General features: G+C 42.3%; 1 protein-coding gene across 5 annotated transcripts in view; it reads left to right on the top strand.

Moving 5' to 3' along the window:
• DAAM2 (dishevelled associated activator of morphogenesis 2) overlaps positions 1-22,673 on the top strand; it is a 217,256-nt gene that overhangs the window by 49,903 nt on the left and 144,680 nt on the right. Inside the window, exon 1 of one of the 5 annotated variants that reach the window (XM_054194895.1) lies at positions 19,219-19,340. The exons of the other annotated variants lie outside the window; for them this stretch is intronic. The gene's annotated coding sequence lies outside the window, so the exon portion shown is untranslated. Of the gene's footprint in view, positions 1-19,218; positions 19,341-22,673 lie in introns of those variants that run through there. 5 annotated transcript variants of the gene reach the window in all.

The following is a 22,673-nucleotide window of genomic DNA, read 5'->3' as shown; positions in this document are numbered from 1 at the left end:
CCCTTCTGAAGAGCTTATAGCCATTCATCGCAGCATTCCAGTCGTGACAGTCATCCCACCACGTTTCCGTGATGGCAAATACATCATAGCTGTCCTGCTGCACAGTGGCTTCCAGCTCATCCCGTTTGTTGCCCATGCTATGTGCATTCATGTAGATGCACTTGAGCTGGGCTATCAATTTCGTCCCTATCCTTGGCCCTTTATCCCTAGGCTCATTACTAGTGTGCCTGGTTTTATCGCTTTCCCCCTTTTATACTAGTTTAAAGCCCTGTCCATGAGCCTTGCTAACTCTTGGCCTAGTACCCTTTTCCCCTTTTGGGATAGGGTTTTCCCATTCTTAGCAAGCAGGCCTGGTGTCCTGCAGATCAAACTATGATCACTGAACCCAAAGCCCTGCTTGTAGCACCAGTTTCGGAGCCAGGTGTTGATCCGTCCGATTTTCTTGTTCATCCATTCAGCAGTCCCCAAAACTGGAAGGGCAGAGGAGAACACAATTTGTGCTCCCAAACCCTTGACAAGCCATCTCAAGGCCCTGAAATCTTTCTTCATTGCCCTCAGACTTCTACTCTCCAGCTCCTCACTGTCTGTCTGTAAGATCAAAAGAGGGTAATAATCTGAGGGCCGTATCAGGCCAGGAAGCTTCCTGGCTATATCCTTAACATGGGCCCCAGGGAGGCAGCAGACCCCTCTGTGGGAAGGGTCCGGCCTGCATATGGGACCCTCAGTTCCCCTCAGAATGGACCCCCCTATGACTATTGCCCTCTTCCTGCCCTCCCTGCTCTTCACAGAAGCAGTCTTAGTGCGTGGAGCTGGCTGTTTTGGTGACTCCCTGGATGGGGCTTTATCAGTATCCTTAGTTCCCTCATCATCTATCTCTAGAGGCCCATATCTGTTCTGTACAGGCACCTGGGGGGGCATGGGGGGTCTGGAGGGGGGTCTCCTGCTGCCACGAGCAGGTACCTGCTTCCATTCCCCCCCCATCCTCTCCTAGCTCCCCTCCTCCTGCCTGGTGACAAGAGGGCAGGGGATCCTCTACCTCTCGTGGAGCCTCCTCCTGCTGCTTTTTCCCCAAGGATGGCAGGGCGTGGCTCCACCAATCAATCTCCCTTTCACACTCCCGAATGCTCCTCAGTCTTTCCACTTCGTCCTTAAGCTCAGCCACGAGGCTGAGCAGATCATTTACCTGGTTGCAGCGCACACAGGTACTGTGTCTTTGCTGTCCTCCTGCCAGAGTGACAGATGTTCCATGTCTCTTCGTCATGTCCAACCCCCCAGCTTCTCTTCTCTTTCTCTTCTTCCTCCTTCCCTCTCTCCCCTATGATAGCAAAGATCATGAACAGCATATAACTGAACTGAGTGAAAGTGAAACAGTTTAAGCAGTGCGCAATCTCTCTTACCTAAATAATGAAGGGTACTTTTAGAACTGGCTGGTCTGCAAACATCCCCTTGATCCTGAAACCTCTTGTCTTTATACAGGACTTTAAATTCTTGGATGTTTTGTTATGTTGTTTGTCCATGATTCTTGCAGTACTCACCAGTAACAGTGAAAATTTTGACCATCACCTTTACATTGTGCCTCTAAACACAAAGATCTTAGAAAAGGCTGCAACTTCACACTTTTCACAGTAAGAACACCCTAATTATGTTTATTTTTATATGGCTTTCATATCTTCTCCACTGAAGCTGTTCCAAAGCTGCCATCCTCTGTAGAAGTGGCATGGAAGTGATGACATGCCAGGGAGGCAGGCATTAAAAATAGCATGACCCAGGGATCATTCCCCTTCTCCTGTGGCATCTGAGCTTGAAAAATTGTCTGGATTCCTTGCAGTCCACAGGCTTCGGAATAAAAGGGAGTTGTCCTCTTTAACAGGGGTTTGCTCAGAGGACAGAGCAAATAGAAATGATGCTTGTGTGATTGAGACCAATGCATCAAGTTGAAGAATCTGATAAAACTGTTCTTGTATTTAGAGTTGCTCTCAATCCCTTGATAGTGTGTTCTTTTCCTCTCTGTGCATGTGACTAAATGTATTTAGGAAAGAATATCTGTCGTCAGTTTGCACTTTTATCTGAACATTTTGGTGGCACTTTAACCCTGATAATGAAACAGGAGTTTCCAATAGCAGACCTGTAAGACTGGCATAGGTATTATTTGATGCATTTTGTTTCTCAGTATTCAAAGCAACACATAGTGTTTCTTTTTGCTTTTAATCTAAGCCCCAAAAACACACCAAAAAAACAACCCACCGAAACTGCATGGCTGGAAACAGTGTTGATTGATGAATAACTATCATCCTTTAGCTGGTTTGACAATGAGGAGTCGTAGCTTCAGAGAAACCTTTCTTCCCAGCTTCCTCAGGCGTGCCAGGCTAATGTTAGGGTTGCCAGCCCAGGGCTTAAGACGTATCAATATTTGTCAGTGGTAGGGTTCCGTAACATTTAATTTCTGCTGGGAGTTTCTTGCCTGTTCAGGCTTGATAGAGATGACAAAGTCATTGTCTCTTCCTGCTGCAGAACATTTGTTAGCTGGAATAATTTCTTGTCACTACAAAGCAAAAACAGTTTTTTAGTTCTCTGCCTGGAATTCTGGTGGCGCCTGCTGAATGCTGCTTTAATGCCTGAGGCTCCTGTCGTTCTGTTCGTGGGTTAGAAGTTGGAGGCACAGGATATGGATGCTAGGGCACAGCTTTGGGAAACTGGAGAAGATAGGTTCTGTGGTTTTAGGGTCATTGAAAATCTTAGATTGGTAGCAGCATTGAGCAGGCAGAATAGCTGTTCATGTTTCCAATCATTTGTTTCATCAGATGGTCTAGAATGCTCTAGAAAATAGTTAATGTCTGTGAAGGAAGACACATCACAGAAAAGTACTGTTTGGGTTCCAATTGAAGCAGACAGTGGCTTAAAAGCATAAAGAAGCCATCCAAGACCCACAGCGTCACTTCAAAGCCCCTCAGTTGATGCTGTCATATACAGTGAAATGTACATAATCCTCCTCTATTTTTATCAGAAATGACTGGATTGCATTATGAATGTCAGAATTCCCAGGTTATTAATACAGTGCAGGCAAACTGGAAAAGAGCCTGAAGAAGCCTCTGTCTTCTTCCACAGTCATCAAAAGACCTCACTGTGGTTTTGACTCTGCTGGTGTTCACAGGAACACAGATTCCCAAGATTTCACTTGGAGGATGGTTGTTCTGTGATTAAAGTATCTACATACCTTTGAGGGTCTCAGTCTTCATGGTTTAAACCAATTTTGGTAAAATTGCCACTTTTGCTTCTTTAAAAAAAAAAAAAAAAAAGAAAAAAAGAAAAAAAGAAAAAAAGCTAGAGCTGTTCTGTTCCTGGAATATACTATGACTTCATGTCGGCATGAGGTGCCAACATGCACATGGAATGGAAGAGCAGCAAGAAAAATGGCTTTTGCAACTTGGGTGGTATTTTCTACATGAGAAACATCACTCTTTTCTGGCTGCCAAGTTATTGCACTCAGGCTCTAAATCTCTGATTTGTATACAGAGAAGAGGTAAGAATCGCATGTGTGCGAACTTGTGTTTCTGCCTTCGTCCTGCCTGATCAACATGTGTACGCCTGAATATGCGAACAGGCATGCAATCACACGCTTTTGTCCTGGGATACACGAACACATGCTCAAGCTCTTCATCATGGATCCGCAAGCTTCCTAGCATGATGCTGTGCATGCACGTCATTGTACAAACCCACAACCACATCCAACTCTCTCTTCTCCTAAGCAGTGGGAACAGACAGTTTTTATTTTGAGCAGAAATCATGTATCTGGGACCTTAAACATACTTTGATGTTTTTGCTGTTTTTAAAAATCCTTACTCAGCTGCTGTGTTGTGAAATGTGGCTGTGTGAGAATCTCCTGACTGTGAAATATGAGGATTTTTTTTTTTTTGCTGGTCAGCAGTGGGATTTTGTGACCTCCATTTGATATCTGTACAGTACATCTTGTATGTGTGTGTTAGTGAGACAGCACAGTGCCTCCAGGAAATGCATTCTTTTGCAGTGGGCCATATGGGTAGCTTTGCATTTTTATGATGAAGATGGGAAGATAAGGTTTGTTGCTTGCTTTTTTTCCTTTCTTAAAACTCTTTTATTGCGTTTTGTCCCTGCACGTAGTTGAGGCATCCTAAAAGCATGCCTGAGATAAAGCAGATCTTAGCCCCTTAACCAGCATTTGCAACAGACTGCTAGATTTTTTTTTTGAGGTGGCTCCCCTGTTTAGAAAGACTAGTTTTTCAGTCTTGGCTATTGTTAAAAAAATCAATAGCAAACATACCAGCCTAACCTCAACAGGTAGGGAGTTGGAGACTGAAGTAGTTTTCAACGGTTATCAAGACAACGCTAAAACAAATATAAAAAATTCCCAGTAGTCTTCTATCAGAGTGCATGCAGGCACTCGTCCTGTGTTTCTGGCATGCAGAGATCTCAGGATATCAATATGAAAATTATCAGCTTTTGATAAAGGAGTAACTTAGCTAGTTACTTCTTCCCACTCAAACGAATCGAGGTGCTGGATGGAGAGAAATGTTCATGTGCTAAGCCATTATTTTTCAATAGGAAATGGGGAGATTATGTAGCAACTTGGAGAGTCTTCCTCAAACTCAGTGGACATAATTGGTACTGTAATAGCACAGAATGCTGGTTCTGGCCTTTATCTTACAGATATTACCAACTGTTGCTTAAAGGTAGGCAAAAGGACTACTATGCAGCAGATGATATAGAGAGGGTTGCGCTATGCCAACTTTGAGAAGAAAAAATCTTTACTGCTGCTTCTAAAGACTTCTTGCCTGACAACCAGCTGCCTACCTTAAGCATACCTATGTAATTTGGAGACCATTTTATTCTTTGATCATTATTTCAGCCCCACTTCCATCCTCCTTTCTTCAAAAACATTCTCCATGAAGGAACTGCTGCCCCCAAACTAAGTCAGGCTCTCGGTCTCCCATTTGAACTTGACTGTGAGTAAGAACTAAATAAAAACCATCCTTATTTCTGTATCTTTGCTCTCCTATCCATGTCCCAAATGGTATTTTGCTTTCTTTCTCCTTACAGGAGCAGCACTTAAATCTATCTCTAGCTACCTGGAAAAATGAACTTTCTGTGGCTGCTTTTTTTTTTTTGGCTTTTTTTTTTCCTCACCAGTTTTATAAAGGGAATCTTTTTAAACTGTACATGAAGTGAACACAGAAAACTAGAACTCATAGTTCTCTAGGACATCCCTGTTTTCCTCATTGAGAGACTTTTATTACAGTTGATAATCCAGGACATTTCTCGAGACATATTCACAAGTTACTTGTACAGCCAAGTACAATGTTCTTCTCTGTGTTTTCTTTAACCCCTCCCTGGTTCCATTGTACCTTCTTCTCTGGCTGCGGTGGGGCCCCATATTTCAGGACCTTGCATTGGCAGCAACTTCAACAGAAATCAATATTAAATTGGTACAGAAACAGCAAGGTTAGAAAGTGCTGTTACAGTAGCAAAATGTAGCAGTTTAACAACTGTTGTGCCAAGAGGGACCAAATAATCATTTCAGCTGGAATCTCATCTCTAATGGAAGCCAGCGCATACTCCTCTGCATTCCTTGCACAAGTAACTTGCCAGTTACAAGAGTAACTGTCCCTGCTCTCAAATTCTGATCAACTTACATCTTGAAGAATAATGACTTTGGCAAGGAAAATAGAAAAGAATTATGCTGAGGAAAGGATGAGCTAAACTTCACGGTGTTACATCCTCTTCATCCTATACAAATCACACAGTTTAAGATTCCCATATTTCATACTTACTGGTAGAGATAGTGTTTCTCATTCTGTGTCCTGGAGCCATTCAACATAGTTCCAGTCTAAGGAAAACATCTCCCTTTTTAACCTTTTTTTTTTTTTCTTTTTTTCGAGTTAAGAAAGGTGGTGGAGAGGACATATTCTTCCCAACTCCTGTCAGAGGTTAGTTTACAATCCCGAAGGTACAAATACAGTTTATTGGAATGTGGCTTTTATAGCTTTTATGCCAGTTACAATGTCTATCTTGCATCTCTAGGTTGTCGTCTTTTCCACTGTATACCTGTCGTGCATACAGGATTTCTTTGGCCCTGGAAATACTTGTCTGTGGTGAAGATCACAGTTTGTACCAGGCAGAGTGGAGGAGCCTACTTGCTGTTTCTGAGAGGAGAAACTGCATCATCACTAAGTGAAACTTAATGGAATTCAGAAGACTCGTTCCAAAGTGCTTAGATTTGTTCAAAAGGAAAATATAGGAAGAGACTGTATCTTTCTCAGAACATTGAATAATGATTATGATTAGTCTGGAAAATTAGAATTGCCTGAACAGGTCAAAAGGAAAGCCACTGCGTTCAAGTGGTGTTGATGGGAACAAAATAATGACACGATAAAAATTAGCAGGAATTAGCTATCAACCTAATAGTTGGGTCTTAATGACTGTAGGCAATTTTAAATCAAGTTCTTGGCTCATTTATGTCTTGCATCCTATTGGAGGCCAAGGGCACCTTTGAAATACTAAGAAAAACCTGCTGAAGGCTAGCATGTTTGTTCTTCTGTGACTGAGCAAAGAATTTGGCCAGAGGCATCAAACTTGTAGCTGTTTCTTAGCTTTGTGGTAGCATAGATGTTTTCTGATTGCCTCAGTCACAAAGACTTACTAGACTGGGAGGAAAATTATATTTGAGCAGGATTCCTAAACGGTTTCCCTACAACATTTGAGAGTCACAGCTATCTAGACGTGATGAACTGCCATTTGGTAGTCTACCAGTGAACTGGATCTACCATTGAAGTGGATGTTTGCTAAGCTGAAGAAAGAAGTCTTGTAGAGAAGCCTGTTTCCTGCAGATTCAAGGTTGTGTTACATTTATACAAAGGCAGGAGATATTTTGGAAGCACTCAAGTACAATGAAATTTCTTGTACTCTGGTGGGTTGTTTGTCTCTTTGTTGGTAGTTTTTTATATTTTTTCCTTTCTTTTTTTTCTTCTTTTTCTTGAAGCTCACTGCTTCACCCCAATCCCCTGCCTCTGAAAGGAAAAAACCAAACAACTCTGGCTTGCCTGTTTGGATCTTGTTTGTCCTTTCACGTTCAGAAGCTGTAGTGCCCGATGCTAAAAGACATGCCACTTTATAACTGAGCAGTCCTACCACGCTGTTATATATATTACCGGGTGAAATTCTGTAACCTGTTTCAGTGATGGACAAATTCTGGGTTTTGGGGAAGGATACGAGCAGGTATTTTGCAGGGCAAGCTTTCATTGCTGCTGTTCAGTATAATGGAGGTCACAGGATGTGATAATTATTATCCCTTCTGGACCCTCCTGTGAAAAACTGGAAAAAAAAGACTAGTTTTCTGCATTACCCGGTTAATTTAAAGGAAACTGCTGGACCAAAAATGGGTCTGATCTTGAAAGTAGGAGACTTAAGTTCTATTTGTAGGTCTACAAGTCCTATTCTGTATAGTCTAGTTTCCCGATTTCTAATTCTGTTTCTTCATCTGTGAAATAGGGGAAAGAGAACCCTTCTAAGCCATGACCTGAGACTCAATTCACAGATGCTGGTAAAGCATTTACTGATCCTTGTGTAAGGAGGGTCAAGTGGAAAGCTTGATCCAGAATTTGAGTGGTTATCAAATATGATTTGATGAAGTGTCTTTGGCTGTTAAGAAATATCTCCTGGCCTTCTGTAGATGGGAGTCAGAAAAAAAATTAAATTATACCATCCAGTGACAGCTCTGTTTCCACCTCTATGAGAGATAGTGGGTGAGAAGTTGTTAGGTGAGATTCTGCAGTTTGTGCTGTACAAGAGCTCAAGTTTTATGATCATAATGGTCCATTCTGACCTTTGTTTTACAGGAATATCTTTCCATCTGGTGCTGGGAAATGTGGGCTGTGCATTTATCCACAAAGCGTGAAGCTTAGAGACGACTTAGCGTATGAAACAGATCATCTCCTGAACATTAATCATCTGTATTACAGTGTTTAGATTCTTGGAATGGAGGACCCTGTGGCATAAACCCTTGTGTGCGCAGATATTGTAACCAGCAAATCGCGGTGCTAGTCTGGTTTGGTGAATTCCGTTTCTAGTACTTTGTATGAATTGAATTCGTTCATCCCATTATCCACTTGTTCACCGTGATACCATTCTGAGTGGTCCAGTATTAGCAGTGTTTTGGGAAGGCGTTGCTATGTGATCATAATCAATGGGTTCAAAAGCAGACTCATCCCTCTGAGTTGAACAATGACTGTAACTGAGAACACAGAGCAAGCATAGGAGAATATTTTTAAGGTCAGAGAATTTCTGATGTTTTCTCTGAGCTTGATGCCTGGCCATAGAAGATGTTGCCAATGCAGATTTGACTAATTCTTTGTAGCTAAGCTCCAATGGGGAACAAAAGGAGAAGCTGCCACTGCTCCAAGGAACTTTCAGTATAAACAAGCTAAAGATCTGATACAGGAGAATTTGTGGGAACAGTACCAGGTTAAGAAGCAAAAGCAGGATTGGGGTTGTCTTATATGCAAGAGATGTTAACACTGTTTTACCACTTGGAGAGGGAAAGGACTAGTGTTTCATGAACCTTGTCCAAGTGGGATTTCAGACTGGACAAGGCTTTATTGTGAGTTCCCCAAACACTTTCTGTCTAAGAAGACTGTCCTGGTGCATAACTATTCCAACACACTGCTTTGGTGGAATGGAGAGTTTAGCTCCAAGGTAAACACTTGCTGGCTTCCAGTTTCCTGGGGAAAAACGTTTTTCATCCAGTACTAGATTGCAATTTACCCTTAAGTTCAGTAGGAAGGTGGAAGCGAATATTGTGTCAGTCTCATTTCGCAGGGCTGAAGGCAGACATGCCACAAATGAATCCGTACCCTATCTCCTCAAACACACAGCCCTCTCTGACTGTGGAAGCCAGGGACAAATGAAGCCTGAGTAGTCTCACTCTGGAATGTGCAACAGGGCAACGGCATGCAAACATAAGCATATCTTCATCCAGGGATAGGCTCGAGATATAATGTTGCCTCTGCTCTCTCCTTATGCTCTTTGGAAAGACTAATGTGCGCTCATCACGCAAAGATGGTGGTCAGGGATGACAGGATACAAGAAAGCAGTGAGGCTTTCTGCTTGTCTTTGAAGCTGTACCTGTTCTGCTGGTGATGTTATGTACTTGCTCTGTGCTTTCCTGGTCGTCTTAGGATGTCTGCAGCAATGAGCTTTTGTATTGCCTCAGTACCTGTCGGTGGTGGTCAATCCAGAATTTCAGTGGTTAGCATGAAAGCATGTGATACTGAAAGGCAATGAACTGCTGTAGTGCTTCTACCTGCACTCCTGTAGAAGAATCCACCAGAGGAGCATGTGTGGGATGCTGTGTGTAGGGTGTCTAGAAAGTAATTAAATAAGTAATACTTCCATTTGGAAACTTAGAGAAATACAAGTAAGGGAGACAGATGTTGTTTCTGCTAACTTTTGCTGAACAACAGTGAGTCCAACTGCAGTTTTCTTAACACCATCTGCTGTTGTCTTTTCAGAAATGAAAGGGTCCTGGGCTACAGTTGTTGTAGTGGTATAGTTGTTCCAGCACATAATATCTAACTGAGAGGAAAAAATGTTCTGGCTTACTCTGTCATTGCATGGACCTGTGATGCACCTATCTTTGCCTGTCTCTCTACTCATATGCCACCATATACTGCTGATTTTGGACAGCTTATTCTATTTGCTTTTCTCCTCTGCAAAATCTCAGTTCATAAAACAAGCTAAAGAATGTTAACAAGGGATGCTTCTCTGACAGCTGTGTGATATGCTGCTATCTTGCATGTGAGGAATATGCATGGAGTCCTCCAAAGTTTGTGTAGACGTGATCCATGTGCCTTGTGAAGACACAGGGGAATTATGTTATAAGTCTCACTTTCCAGGAAAAGTAGGATCTAAGTCCAGGCTTAACTTCTGCCTTGCTAGCTTTATGTTCCTCTTGTGGCTTTCATCCTCCTAATAACTAAAGGAGATCTTAACTGGAAGTTTTGGTCTGTCATTATTAAGCAATTCCAGGGTAGAGCTAAAGGAGCTGTAGCCTGAGAAGAAAGGGAGGAAAACAGTATCCAGCAAGTATGGCAAAATATGTTTTGGTTATAACACAATGTGTTTATTTTGTAATTGGACCAGAATACCAATAGGTGTGTTTTTGGATGTCCTCTGTTCAGACCGAGACAAACATGTCACTAATCAGAAAACACTAATAGGTGTTGTCTGTGCTATATAAAAATGCTTTTGAGTCACTCTTCTATTTACTTTGCATGAATCTAGGAATCGCAAAAATCTTTCCGTGCAATCTTACAGAAAGTTGGGGTTGGATAGTCCAGGATTAGTTGTTTAAGGAGCTGGAGAGAAGTGCACGTGGCTTTGGCACATGCATGTAAGATGTATCTTACAATGCTGCTGGCCACAGGGGAATTTCTGTGGGTAAATAAGATTTCTGTCTCAAGGGCTGTCCATATGGCCCCTTTCACCAGCACTAATTCTACTTAGATTAACTGCACAGCATGAATATGGGTCAAAGCCTGGATTGTTGGGAGAATGAGTTCCTGCTTGCAAACTGCTTCCCGCAGAAGTGCTTGTTGGCAGCTGAGATCATAGTGCTCACACTCCTCACAATAACCCACTTTGAAATGTATTTAAAGAGGGGTCTTGGCAGTCTGCTTGCTGCTTTTTCATATGAAGTGCAGGCCTTGGTTTGTAATCCCACTCAGCATGTCGAGACACTTGCTGCTGGGCCATCATCTTCTCTGACTTTATGTAGCACAAGGCAAGGCATCTGCATTTGGACCAGCAATACTAACCACTTTGGGTAGCATTTTTCCCCTCACTCTTTAGCAAGAGTAGAGGAAGTACTCTTTGAAGTACTGCATTATTTATTCTAGAAAAAACTGCTGGGATGTTTCCATGAACACTTTGCCGTGACTGCAAGTGGTGAAAAGAGGCAGAGAGATGGAAGGGGAAGAAGGGAAGGAACCGATCTCATGGTGTCCCTGGCTCACGCGTGTCCGTGGTTCCAGTGAACATTGCTTCTTGCTTTTCTTTCTCCTTTGCCTACCCTACTGGTGGCAAAGGCCCTGCATTGCAGTCAGTCAGTCCTGAATCTGCGGCTAGTTTGGTTGTCTCCTATTATGTCAGGATTCCTTATGGGTGAAATATAAAACTGAGCCATGAATGACCTGCTTCATAAAGTGGATCAAAGCTACCAGGTAACTAAACTCTTTTGGGTTCTTTTTGTTTGTTTGTTTTTGTTTAAGTCTGAAGTGATTTTCAGAGCCCAGTTTCATTCCTACTATTCACAAAGAGAGATGCCTTTGACCCAGACTTGGAGGTGCTTTAAGCACAGGCTACCCTAAGCAGTTAGAAGTATAGGTTAAAGGCTAAAACCTGCCCACACTGCAATGCGTAGAGAGGTAAGATTGTTTCAGTGCCACTAGCCCTCCCAAGTTTGTCACCAGTCTCTTTCCTTCCTCTCTGGATAGACAAATTTTTTGACAACTGACTGGAAAATGAGTATAAGTCATCACAACACAGAAGACTGCATCCCTTTAGATGCTGATGGTGGACTATGAGGACACAGTAACATAGGCATGGTTTTAATGTGAAAGTGCTTGCAGCTTGGTTAGCATAGGAGGTTTACATGCCTATTTCTGAGGCTAATACTGGGGAGACAGTGAAGCAATTCAGTGGAGCTAAGGGCCTCGTGGACAAAGGACACAAGGCAGGTGTTTGCTTCTTGCCTCTGCTACCAACTTGAGTTTGGACAACTCTCCCAATCACATTCTGCTTGCATGTACAGTGCCCCCCACTTCCACCTTTGGAGATTAAAATCATTGAGTATTTATCAAGCAGCTTAAAATTAAAGCGGGCAGAGTGAAGGTGGATGTAGTTCTAAGTAGATGGTGAATCCCTCACCTTTTTTCTGGCCTCGTGGTCTTGTGACAGTGTGAAGCTTCCCATTTTCTGCCCCCTTCCATTTGGTGACACAAGGCAGGGTGTCCACCATGGAAGTGCACAGGCTCCAATGTGCTTCGGCATCCTGCCTTCTAAGCAGTGCTCACCCAGAAGTCAACATACCTGAGGAAGTTTTGTTTACTTATTTTAGTGTACGCAGAAATTATGATAGCTGCTTGTGCTGCATGCAGTCACACTTGCAAAGGGCTTCCTGGCAGTTGTGAGAAATTGCGTATAGAGAGGCGTTCCAAAAATCTGAATGGTCTGCATGGCCTAGAAGATGAGCGGTCTTATAAAATAATGTATTTCCTATGCATGGTTGTAAAAACACTTTGTGATCATTAAAAGACAAATATTTGGGGGCTATTTTGTTTTGCTTGCTTTATGAGAGTACACTTTTTTCTGAAGACTTCTGCCGCTGTTTTGAGACCACCATACTAGGAACTTTCTTCAATATTTTCCCATCTCTTTCTCCTTATGAATGCAGGAAGCACAAAATATTCTTCTGGCATTTAAGCTGCAGTTATTTTGAATGGCTCCAAACAGAGGGAAATGTGTTTCTGCGGTAGTTGCTGCAGAGAAAGAATTTTGCTGAAATGTCTCTCCCCCACCGCCCTTTGGTGGCTGCAGAAAAGAAGCCAGTGTTTGAGGCCCCGGCTCTGTGCATCTGCTGGATCAGTTTAGGCCAATTTTCCCCCCTCCCCTTCCCCTCTTTCCATTAGCAAACTAGATATAAAACAGAAGCCATTGGATAAATAGGAAAAATGTGTAGCAGAGGAAGCCCTTGTGATTAGGGAGCTGTTAACCAGTTATTTCATGTCCGGCTTTCAGTGTATTTATAAAAATGATGCTATTCAGTGACACGTTGAATTACTATAAATGGCATTGGCTCGGTTGCTTTCTCATGGAAGCCAACTTGCACTTTATTTTTAACTTGGGCCCACTGATTATTTTTAAAGTTAGTGTACTATTTGTTAAAGTGGCAAAAGCGGCAGGCAAAGTGTGGGCAACATACATCTAATTTGCTCACACCCTGTCTTGCCAGTGCACTCCAGAGTCCTGCAGAAGCATGCTGGGAGAGAGCAGCTTGGTCAATGTCTGCCCATTCACTGCTTGGCTGTTCTGGGGAGATGGCTGATTGATGGGATTAGTGGCAGCTGCAGTATTTGGTTTTGTGATGTGGAAGCTTGTCCATTAGGAGCTGGCTAAACTAGGTGAACTCCTCCTCCCTCTTTTTTTTTTTTTTTCCATTGATCGCCAGCAGCTGTCACATCGTTACATGCATGTATAAAGTCCTTGTTGAGATTTCACTGTGTGCACATGGTTTAAATCAACGGCTTCCCAAACAGAGGGAGCAAAAGTACCAATACTCCCTACCTGCCTCCAACAATGTGCTTGTAAACTTCAGGGACAGGGAGAAAGAAAAATGCAGCTCATGCAAAAGCACCAGGGGGTTCTGAGTCTACAGTTCACGTTATGCATTGGACAGAAAGGTGAGTCTTGCATCATGGTCTACATGTGGTGAGGCTTAGGCTTCCATACATTTCTTTTGAAACAAATTTCACAGAACAGAAAATGTTCTACGTGGCATTGTGGCACCTGAGGCAGATTCTCAAAGCTGTCCTTGTCACATCGAGGCACCTGGCAGGTTTAGTCCACTTGATGAATGGTAGCTAATAACTGACACCTTCAAGTGGGGAAGGAGACTGTTGCAAGCTTGGGGCACGGCTCTTATCTCCTTTGCTCTATTTAGGGGGTAGATTGCAGCTCTCATCACACTTGCTGGAGTTTCCACATAGTCTTCAGGGCTATCAGTCTTAGTAAATGAGATACCTGTGGGACTAAAGCATTGTACAGAACTGCCTTAAAGACAGCTTTAGCCTGGGTTGCAACCTGGGCATGAGAGTCTTATGCAAGTGCTAGGGAGCCATTTCCATGCCAATTCAGCCCCAAACAGTAAGCATTCATTCCAACGGCACAGTCTTCTGGTTTCCAGTTATATTCCCTCAAGGATCAATACTTTTACAATAGCTTTACTGTGCATAAAATGGCAACACTTGAAATTTAGATTGAACTGACCACTCAACAAAATATTGTCCAGCACAGTGATTTTGCAGTGGAACAAATAGAGTATACAAGCTTGGTATATCTTTCCCTTCTTTGCTTTCTCTCATTCTGAGAGATCCAGTGCATCATAAAAAAACATTGCCTTCGGAGCATTCCAGCCTGTCCTTGGTAGCCATTCAGTTTGTGTGTCTTAAGATATCCTTCTTCATAATATTTACATTTAATATTCTGGTTGGAATGGAGAAGACAGTATTTGTTCGTACATTGCTGGGGTGAGAAATAGAGAGTTTCTAGTCATACCACAGGATACCCTATTTGCTAACAGGCTGTTTTCTACTCTGGAAATTTTATAACCTACTCAAAAAGAGGTCTCTCTTGGCTGAGATTTAATAGCAGATGCATTTGTGATGTCTCCTCTGATTATTCAAGTATTGCTTTTAAGTAGGTGAAATACAATTAAGAATAATTGAAATAAATTAATTTTGTCCTATCTTTAGTTTTACTGCTATTGCAGTTGACAGAAGAATTTAGTCCTTACAACCATCAAACTAGGAAATGGCTTTGCCTTGTCCGTGTCTCAATTTTATCATCTGCTGGATGGAGGGATGATTATGTTGGTTTGAAATTCTGTTTACTAAAGAGATAAAATCCTTTTTGTGATCCAGTATCCCTTCCTCGCTTGTTGTGTTTATTTGCTGACTCGCCAATTCCCTTGATTTAGCAACTTCGTGATTGTAAAGGCCCTTCCAGTGTGTTCACTACTTGCATGAACTGACTCACTAGAAGGCGCCCTCTGGTATTTTGGTTAGGTAATGGAAGTATAAGGAAGAGGAAAGAAGATAAAATAAAAGGACAGACCATACTTGGTTCAGCATCCTGCTTGTAACCCAGCATGGTTGCGCTGGAATCCTGCTGATGGAATGTCCTGACATTATGGTGTTTATTTCCACCACAGCCCTGAAATGTAAACAGGACATCGTTGGATGCTAATCCAAGGGACAGGAAATGACTGAGAATCCTGGACTCTTGGGCTATTGGTAGGACACAAGGAAGTGAATTTTACAGGAGGATTGGCATATAGTACCAACAGTGCACTGGACCACGCATCAGAGGGAGTGTTTTCAGGAAAGGTATCTGACATATGTTTATGGGGAGGAACAAAACATAGCACTGGTGTCAAAAGAAGTACATTAATATATGCAGCAACTTGCAGGACATCTGACATGTCAGGGTGCTCTGAGCATCCCATCTTAACGTGATGAAAGATACAGAGGGAGTTTTCCTTGAGCTTGAAATGTATACAGAATCACTGGCAGCTTATCACTGTGGTATTTATTTTCCCCTATGCCTTATAACACAAGAGTGAATTCAGCCAAGGAACACAAGAGTAGCAGAGAGGAGGCCATGTAGCATCTCTTGCTCCAGCCCTAAAGCCCAGAGGGCACGGATGGGAGGTCACGGTCAGGGAAGCATTCGTTTAAGTGGTTTGATGCACTAGAAAGCCAGCTGTGCTTTTCTTAGCAGACCTAAATAAATTAATGGCATGAGGATAATATTGAACTTCCAGTCATGGCTCCCTCCCCCCCTGAAATGGAAAGGGGCACGTACAACTTGTATAAGATGGTGTCTGGTGTGCTGTGTTCGGGAGGAGGAAGATGAGCCACGACAAAGCTATCGCTACATGCTGTGGGGCACTTGAGACTCGCGTTGCTGGAAAGAGGGTTGCACCCCACTTTTATCCTATTAGAAGACCTTGACTCTTCCAAGGAGCAGCTGCTAATGCCTCCTCTGTAATACCCCTTGTAGCAGTGAAGACAGAACTGTGTTGTCATGAATATAAAGGGGGTCCTTTTCTGAAGTTGCTAAATGCATACAGACTCTCTAATTCACACTGACTCTCTAGCTTCTAGACTGGCTGACTGCTGCCTGATGTTGCCACACAAGGTCTCCCTAAGTCTTGGTCTGGCATCTGTAGCAAGAAAGTGGCTGGCTAAAGGGAAAATGAATCAAGTTTTCTGTGCTGTGAGTATTGTGCACTGTTTTGTGTAGTAACTCTCCACACGCTCTGCTGGATGCGTTTTGCAGCAAGGTGTGGTTTTATGGTAGGCGTTTTCGTGAGCATCTTGCTGGCACGGTGTTGATACTTTTTGAACAAAATCCTCTGAGTTGTGCCTCTACTGTGCTGCTTGGGCTGGGTTTCTATCCGGATCTGAAATTGGAAATTTATTACTTGGAACTGGTTTTTAAAGGTGAAACTGACACCGGTTTCTTATTACTTACCGAGTCCTGAGGGCAGAGTTACATTCCTGACGCTGCTGTAGGTGTTAATGATTTCATCAACTTGAGAAGCACAGAGCCCTGAACTCTGCTCTTGGCAGCTAGTAAAGAAGGGAAACTGACTTTCAAATATTTTGTTTTTAAAGTTGGGGTTTTTTTTAATGGTGTTTACATTAGCAAACTGGAATTTGTGGGACAGACTTACAACTGGAACTGAGAGAATTTGTTGACTACTTAGTTCTTAGAAATCAAATCAATAGTAAAGCCTCAGTAGGCTGCTGAGACTGGTCTTGTCAAGCACCTCTGAAGTTGCAAAAGAACAAGAATCTGTGAGTGGGCCTGTTGTGGATGCAAGCCTAAGAGTTTCATTTACTTGGTATGTTTTCTATGCCTCAAAATAATCAGGAAGGATACTATTATGCAGAGCCCAAGATTTTTTCTATATTACTTTCAGTTGCATGCAAATAGCTCAAAAACCTAGCTCTAAATATGGAGAGATTTCAGGATGTGGTGTTTTGTTTTGTTTTTAGAATAGCTTCTGTCTTGTGTTGTGCAGGAAGATGGCATTGTGAACGAGGACCAGGATTTAAAATCAGAATTAACTGGCATTACTCTGGGCTGTGCCGCTTACTTGCTTTATGATCTTAAGCAGACCATCATTCTCTTCATACCTCTATTGTGATATCCTTGTGTCTTGCCAGGTTGCCATGAGACGTAACTTTTTCTGTTTTAAACTTGAATAACCCTTTCGACCCAAGAGCTTGCTGTTTTTCAAGTGACTGTTATGCATGCGACAGATGGCTGCAAAGGTAGTAAATGGAAGGTTATGGAATTTAACATTGATTAATCCCATGTATTTTGATGGATGAGTCTCAAAAGCTTATCCTGTAATTATTTATAGAGGTGCTTAAAAGGTGACTTGTTGATCACCATTTATAATTAGCAGTACAGAGAACATTTGATGGTAGTGTTCTTCAATCTGGGAAAACTAAGTCAGGGCCCAGGCTCTGGGAATTGAAACTTGGCAGATGACGCGCAAATTTCTAAAATGAGAGAGACTAAACTGAGGGTTGTGGTAGATTTTTCTGCTGCTGGAAATCTTTAAATCAAATGAGATGCCTATTGAAAAGTTATAGTCTACTTCAGGGAGGAATTAATTTATGGCAATCCTGTGGCCTGTGCTATGCATTAGGTCAGACTAACTGATTGGTACAACCCTTTCAGCTTTATAGTTCATAAGATTGTCTGTCAGATTTGTGAGGGTAAGTCTCGCTGAGGCTGATGGAAGCCAAACAAATCTGAAGCCAGAGTTTTACACTGCCTTCTTTCACATCCTTCATGCTTCCAGCTTGTATTCACTTGTTGCCCAGATAACACATGGTAATATCCTCCGGAGTTGCTTTTATCTTCTTATCACTGCACGGTGCCACTTACCTTCCTGTGTTCCAATCTGCAGTACCTTCTACGTGTGCCTTAAAATTGTGGGTTGTTTCTTTTTTGTATTACTTGGTTTTTTTGAAATGGGAATTGAAGAGTGAGAAGGTTTGAGCAGATCTAAGAGGGAACATGTCAGGTTGTGGACACAGTTGGACATTCCCGCTCTGCTGTCCCTTCGGCAGTGATTGATATAGGGCATTCATATGTATGTGTGATTTTTTTAAAACGTTTTTTCCCCCCAAGCATTGTACCATTCAGAATTGCTCAGCAAAAGAAGGCATCCTTGATTGCTGAGTTGCTATCCATGCTTCACACACTAGTCCAGCAAGTCAGATGGGGATCTGCTGTTGCTTTTCCCCCTGTACGTTATGGCACAAGGCAACTAGCCCAGTGGGTCTTGTTAGAATAGTCTCCCACTGTTGTGCTATACTACCAGTTCAGAGTGGATGAGGCAGCCCAGGGGTAAAGCAGGACTCCATATTCCTGACCAAACTTGGCAGCCAAATGATTGCTGTTGCTGAAGGATCGCAGCTGGCAATAGCCTACAGGTGTTGAAGCTGGAGAGGATAATCACGTGGCTGTTTGAGTGACTATTCTGAGAAGACAGGCTAGATCTTGGTAAGCGTTCATCTCCCTTACAGATACTGGTAGTTAGACTTTCGAAAGAGCCCAGTATGTCTCGTGCAAATTTTTCCATTAAGATTTTCCCATTAAAAGGTCTGTTCTCAGAATTGCCAGATTTTGAAGAAAACATAGTTTCCCAAATGTTTCCACGTTCTTATGAGAGCTGGATGTTTCAAAATTTGTGATAAATCACCCTAGAAATGTGTATTTATTTGTAACTGATTCCTTCTTCCTTTTGTTTTTTTTTTATGCTGCTGAATACTATTCAATCAACCGTGATAGATTTTTTTCTACATTCTTTTCTTTATCCTATTCTTTTGGGTTCAGTAGAATGGGAAGAGATATTGGTGAAAGGGGTCTTTGCTTTTTCTTTTTTTTTTTTTAAATAAAAAATCTCAAAAGGCATCTCTAGAATTCCCAACACTAAAATAGCTTGCTTCTTTTCCAAATTATTTTTTTCTATTTCAAGAAGTTCTTTCTCCTTTTAACCATATCTTTTCAATAAGCAGTACTCTTTGGAAATTTGCTTCCTATTTTGCACTGAAGTGGAAGCTGGATAGTTTTGTGAAAATCTGCTCTTGATGGGAAGGGACAAACTCTCTTTAAAATTAAATTCTATTTATTGAAATTCAAGTGTGTCTTGTACACACATGGCAAGTGAAGTTTGCAGATTATATGTATAGCCCTCTTCTTATAAGCAACAGTGGTGAAGGCGGCTAGGCTGCAAAGCAGACTGATAAGATCAGTGCATTTAGAGAGAGGATTTCCTGCATTTCCTCTAAATAGTAAAATGTTCCTTTTACGGCCTGCAGTTGAACAGAAAAAGCATCAACTAATGGAGATGTTCTCTTCAATTAATCCCTGTTTTGAATGAATGCCCTGAAGGGCCACATACGACTTGGAGAGGCCAGGCTAGCTGTCTTTTGGAGGCATCATTTCAGGTAAGCCTTTAGAACTGTGTGGTACTGAATCCTTCTTGCTCTTCAGGGACTAATTCCATGAGGCTACAACTTGGACGTGGCTGGATAAGCTCAGCTACTGCATGTGATAGGCCTGGCCCCAGGGGAGACTGGGCAATTTTGCTGAAAGGAATCTTACTCACAGCATCTCCTGGGTGTAGTCTAGCAGATGAGTGTCCTGAAGAGACCAAGCAGCTGCATGGTAAAGGAGTGCCTGAAGGGAGAGAACACCCGGGTTGTAGTCCTTGGGGGCTACATTGTTTTTCTGGCATAGGCATACACGCAGCCCTATTTTAGGGTAACCTGAAATGTAAGGGTTGCTTTTCTTTTTTTCCCTATTATGTCTTTAGAGAAAATAATCAAGCTGTCTTGAGGGGAAGCCCTTCTGATTTTGAAATGGTTATGAAAAAGACATCACCTGAGGGCTCTATCAGAGGCTTATCTGATAGATAATATATGCGGCGCAGGAGGGTGGCAAGTGTATGCTCGTTTGGCACGTGATTGGTGAACTGGGGAGTGTGTTTGATTTCAGGATTTATGGGGAGCGGCTTTATCTGCAGCACTGGTGCATTGGTGTGGGAGTTAATACCCTTTCCTTCAGACCTGGTTGGGAGGAGATGTGCAGTACCTGGCCTGCTTTGGGAGAGCCACAGGCAAGAGAATACAGTTAGAAAGTAGTACAGGATGGAGAATATGAGGGAGTGAAGATGAGCTGTTTGCTACTGCAAAGCTGTAATTTTCAGCATCCTGATCTCTCTAGCCAAGTTTCTGTGGAGACAGTCCCTAGCACATAAACTGTCAGATGTTTGGGGAGCTACATGCTGCTGAGCAGGAAATCATTCAGATTCCTTATCTTCCACACAACAAGCTCAGGAGAAGTTCTGCCAGAGAGCTTGCACCCAGGCCTCAGGGATCAGGGCTTGACCTCTGGGAAAGGGTTTTCCTGGGGTTTTGCTTACAAAACTGAATTCAGCTACTTTCTAAGCATTTGCCCTGAAGAGCTTCTGAAGGGCAAATACTAGATGGTAGTGGTTAGCAGTCCTGCTGTGGCTAAAATCCCATCCTGTTCCCACAGAAATCAGTGGTCAATCAGTCAAACATCCACTGACTTCAGTTCAAGCAGCTGAGGCACACAAAGGGAACAATTCTGCAAAGCCCTACATTTCTAGAGAATTTGAATTCAAATCCAAGTTGTTGGGTTTTGTTTTGGTTTGTTTTTTTATTTTTATTTTTTTATTATTTTGGATCATCTCCAGTTACAAAGACTTATTCCCAAGCAATGAAGTAATAAGACTGTAGACTATCACGTCTAGGGAATGTCTTGGAGCAGGCACTAAGACCATTGCTATTACCTGGTATAGGAACCAGTAGACATACAGGTCCGTTGTGTTTGTCACTGTCACAGCTTGTGTTAATGCAGGAGCAGTGTCTATCCTGCGAATGGTATTAGAACTGGGAACAGTAGTTTGATAAGTGTTAACACTCAAGAGCTTTTCTTTAAGCCTGCCTCTATTTGTTAAATTATCTGGGGAACCACAGCTTTTAATATTAATGACAGTTTTGTCATTAACAAAGCTTGATAAGCATTACCAGTCAAGAGCTTTTATTTAATGCTGCTTCTATCAGTACTAAATTGTCTGGGGAATCACAACTTTTAATATTAATGACAAAATTATGTTGTCGTTAACATGTAGTTTTGAGAAAGGATGGGGCAGATGCCTAATGCAGTGGAGTAGCAATCTGTGAAGACTCACCTTCTACAAATAGGAGGAGTCTTTTTTTTGGGCAGTTGATATCCTGTCTGTGAATTTTTGTGGTGTGAGAATCTATAATGAATTGGATTTATGGGAAAAAGTACTGGTGTGTTTATTTCTAACATACCTCTTCAATGCATGTATCTTTGTTCTGCAGCTTGTTCTTGTCTTTAATTAGCAGACGTTGGCTCATAAGAGAATCTCTGCAATATTCTCTTGTCATTCAACCAATCCAGATCTGCACACAGATGTAAGTCCCCTAAATGCTTACACAGAGCAGGGGCTTTGCTGGTAAGAGGACTTTTGAGAAGTTTCACTCTTTGCTTAAGAAAGGTGCATTCTTTTCAGTGGTGCCCAGTGACAGGATGAGAGGCAATAAGTTGAAGCACAGCGAATTCCATCTGAACACAATAATTGTTTCTCTGTGAGTGTGACTGAACACTGGCACAAGTTGCCCAGAGAAGTTGTGACTCCATCCTTGGAAATACTCAAAATGCAAATGGACACAGTCCTGGGCAACCTGCTCTAGCTGACCCTGCTTGAGCAGGGGGGTTGGACTAGATGCTCTCAAGAGGCCCCTTCGAACCTTAACTGCTGAGATCAATATTGCAGCACTTTCTTAAGAGCCGGCCACCTGCCTGGCTCAGCCCTATCTCAAAAACAGCAGCAGGAGTCATGAGGATTTATTGTCACAACCAGCCTGGGAACCACTTCCTAGTGCTTTCCCTTTCCTCAGCTCCACAAAGTGTGTGGTGTGTGTCTTTTGGTTCTTGACCACGTGAAAGCTTTTAGCACGTGGCTTCTGGGGCCAGGAAGTTGGGCCTTCTCTGGAAAAGATTCTTGGTAGTACACATTGCTTTTAAATATCCTCTTTAACTCCCCTTGCAGACCAAAAGTGTAACTTTTTCTTAAAGGGTGTATTTTGGCTCATCATTTCACACTTTCCTTTTCTTTCTGCCTTTACTAGTTGCTCAGAACTCATTTATCAACTTCTGAAGAAAGGTGCGTCATGGCTCACTCAACTGCTACCTGCTCCAAGAATTGTTTGGTCTGCCTCATAAAGAAAACCTGTCATCTTTCTTGTTAATCTGGGGATTGTTTTTAGTTTTACGCTGCAGTGTTTGCAAAGAAAGAAAATGCTCTTTGTAAGTGCATGAAAGAAGCATCGTTCCTTGAGAAAGACATATAGATTTTCTTCAGTGAGGCTAAAGGCAATGCTTTCATTTTTTGTTTTCCCTTCAACTTTTTTTTTCTTTTCCTTTTGTTCCCCATATTTCATATAGATTAACCTGTACTGCCTGGTAAAAAGATGTGGACTTGTAACTTTTTCTACCTTTTGGAGAATAAAATGTGTGGTTTGGGATTCTAATGTCCTCTGACTGGAAAAATATGGATTGAAACATAAAATGGGGATTCGGAGCCTTGTGAGATAGGGCTCTTTATGTGTAAAGCCATTGTGGGATACTTGAGGGAACCCTGACCTCATCTCACTCAGGCTTTGAGGGGACCGAGATACTCCATCTATTCTGCTGAGCTTGTTTCAAAACTCTCAAATTGCATC

Source organism: Rissa tridactyla, chromosome 3 (assembly GCF_028500815.1).
Source record: "Rissa tridactyla isolate bRisTri1 chromosome 3, bRisTri1.patW.cur.20221130, whole genome shotgun sequence".
Lineage (NCBI taxonomy): Eukaryota > Metazoa > Chordata > Aves > Charadriiformes > Laridae > Rissa > Rissa tridactyla.
The sequence above is the reverse complement of the archived record's forward strand: the minus strand, read 5'-3'. Positions and strand labels throughout refer to the sequence as shown.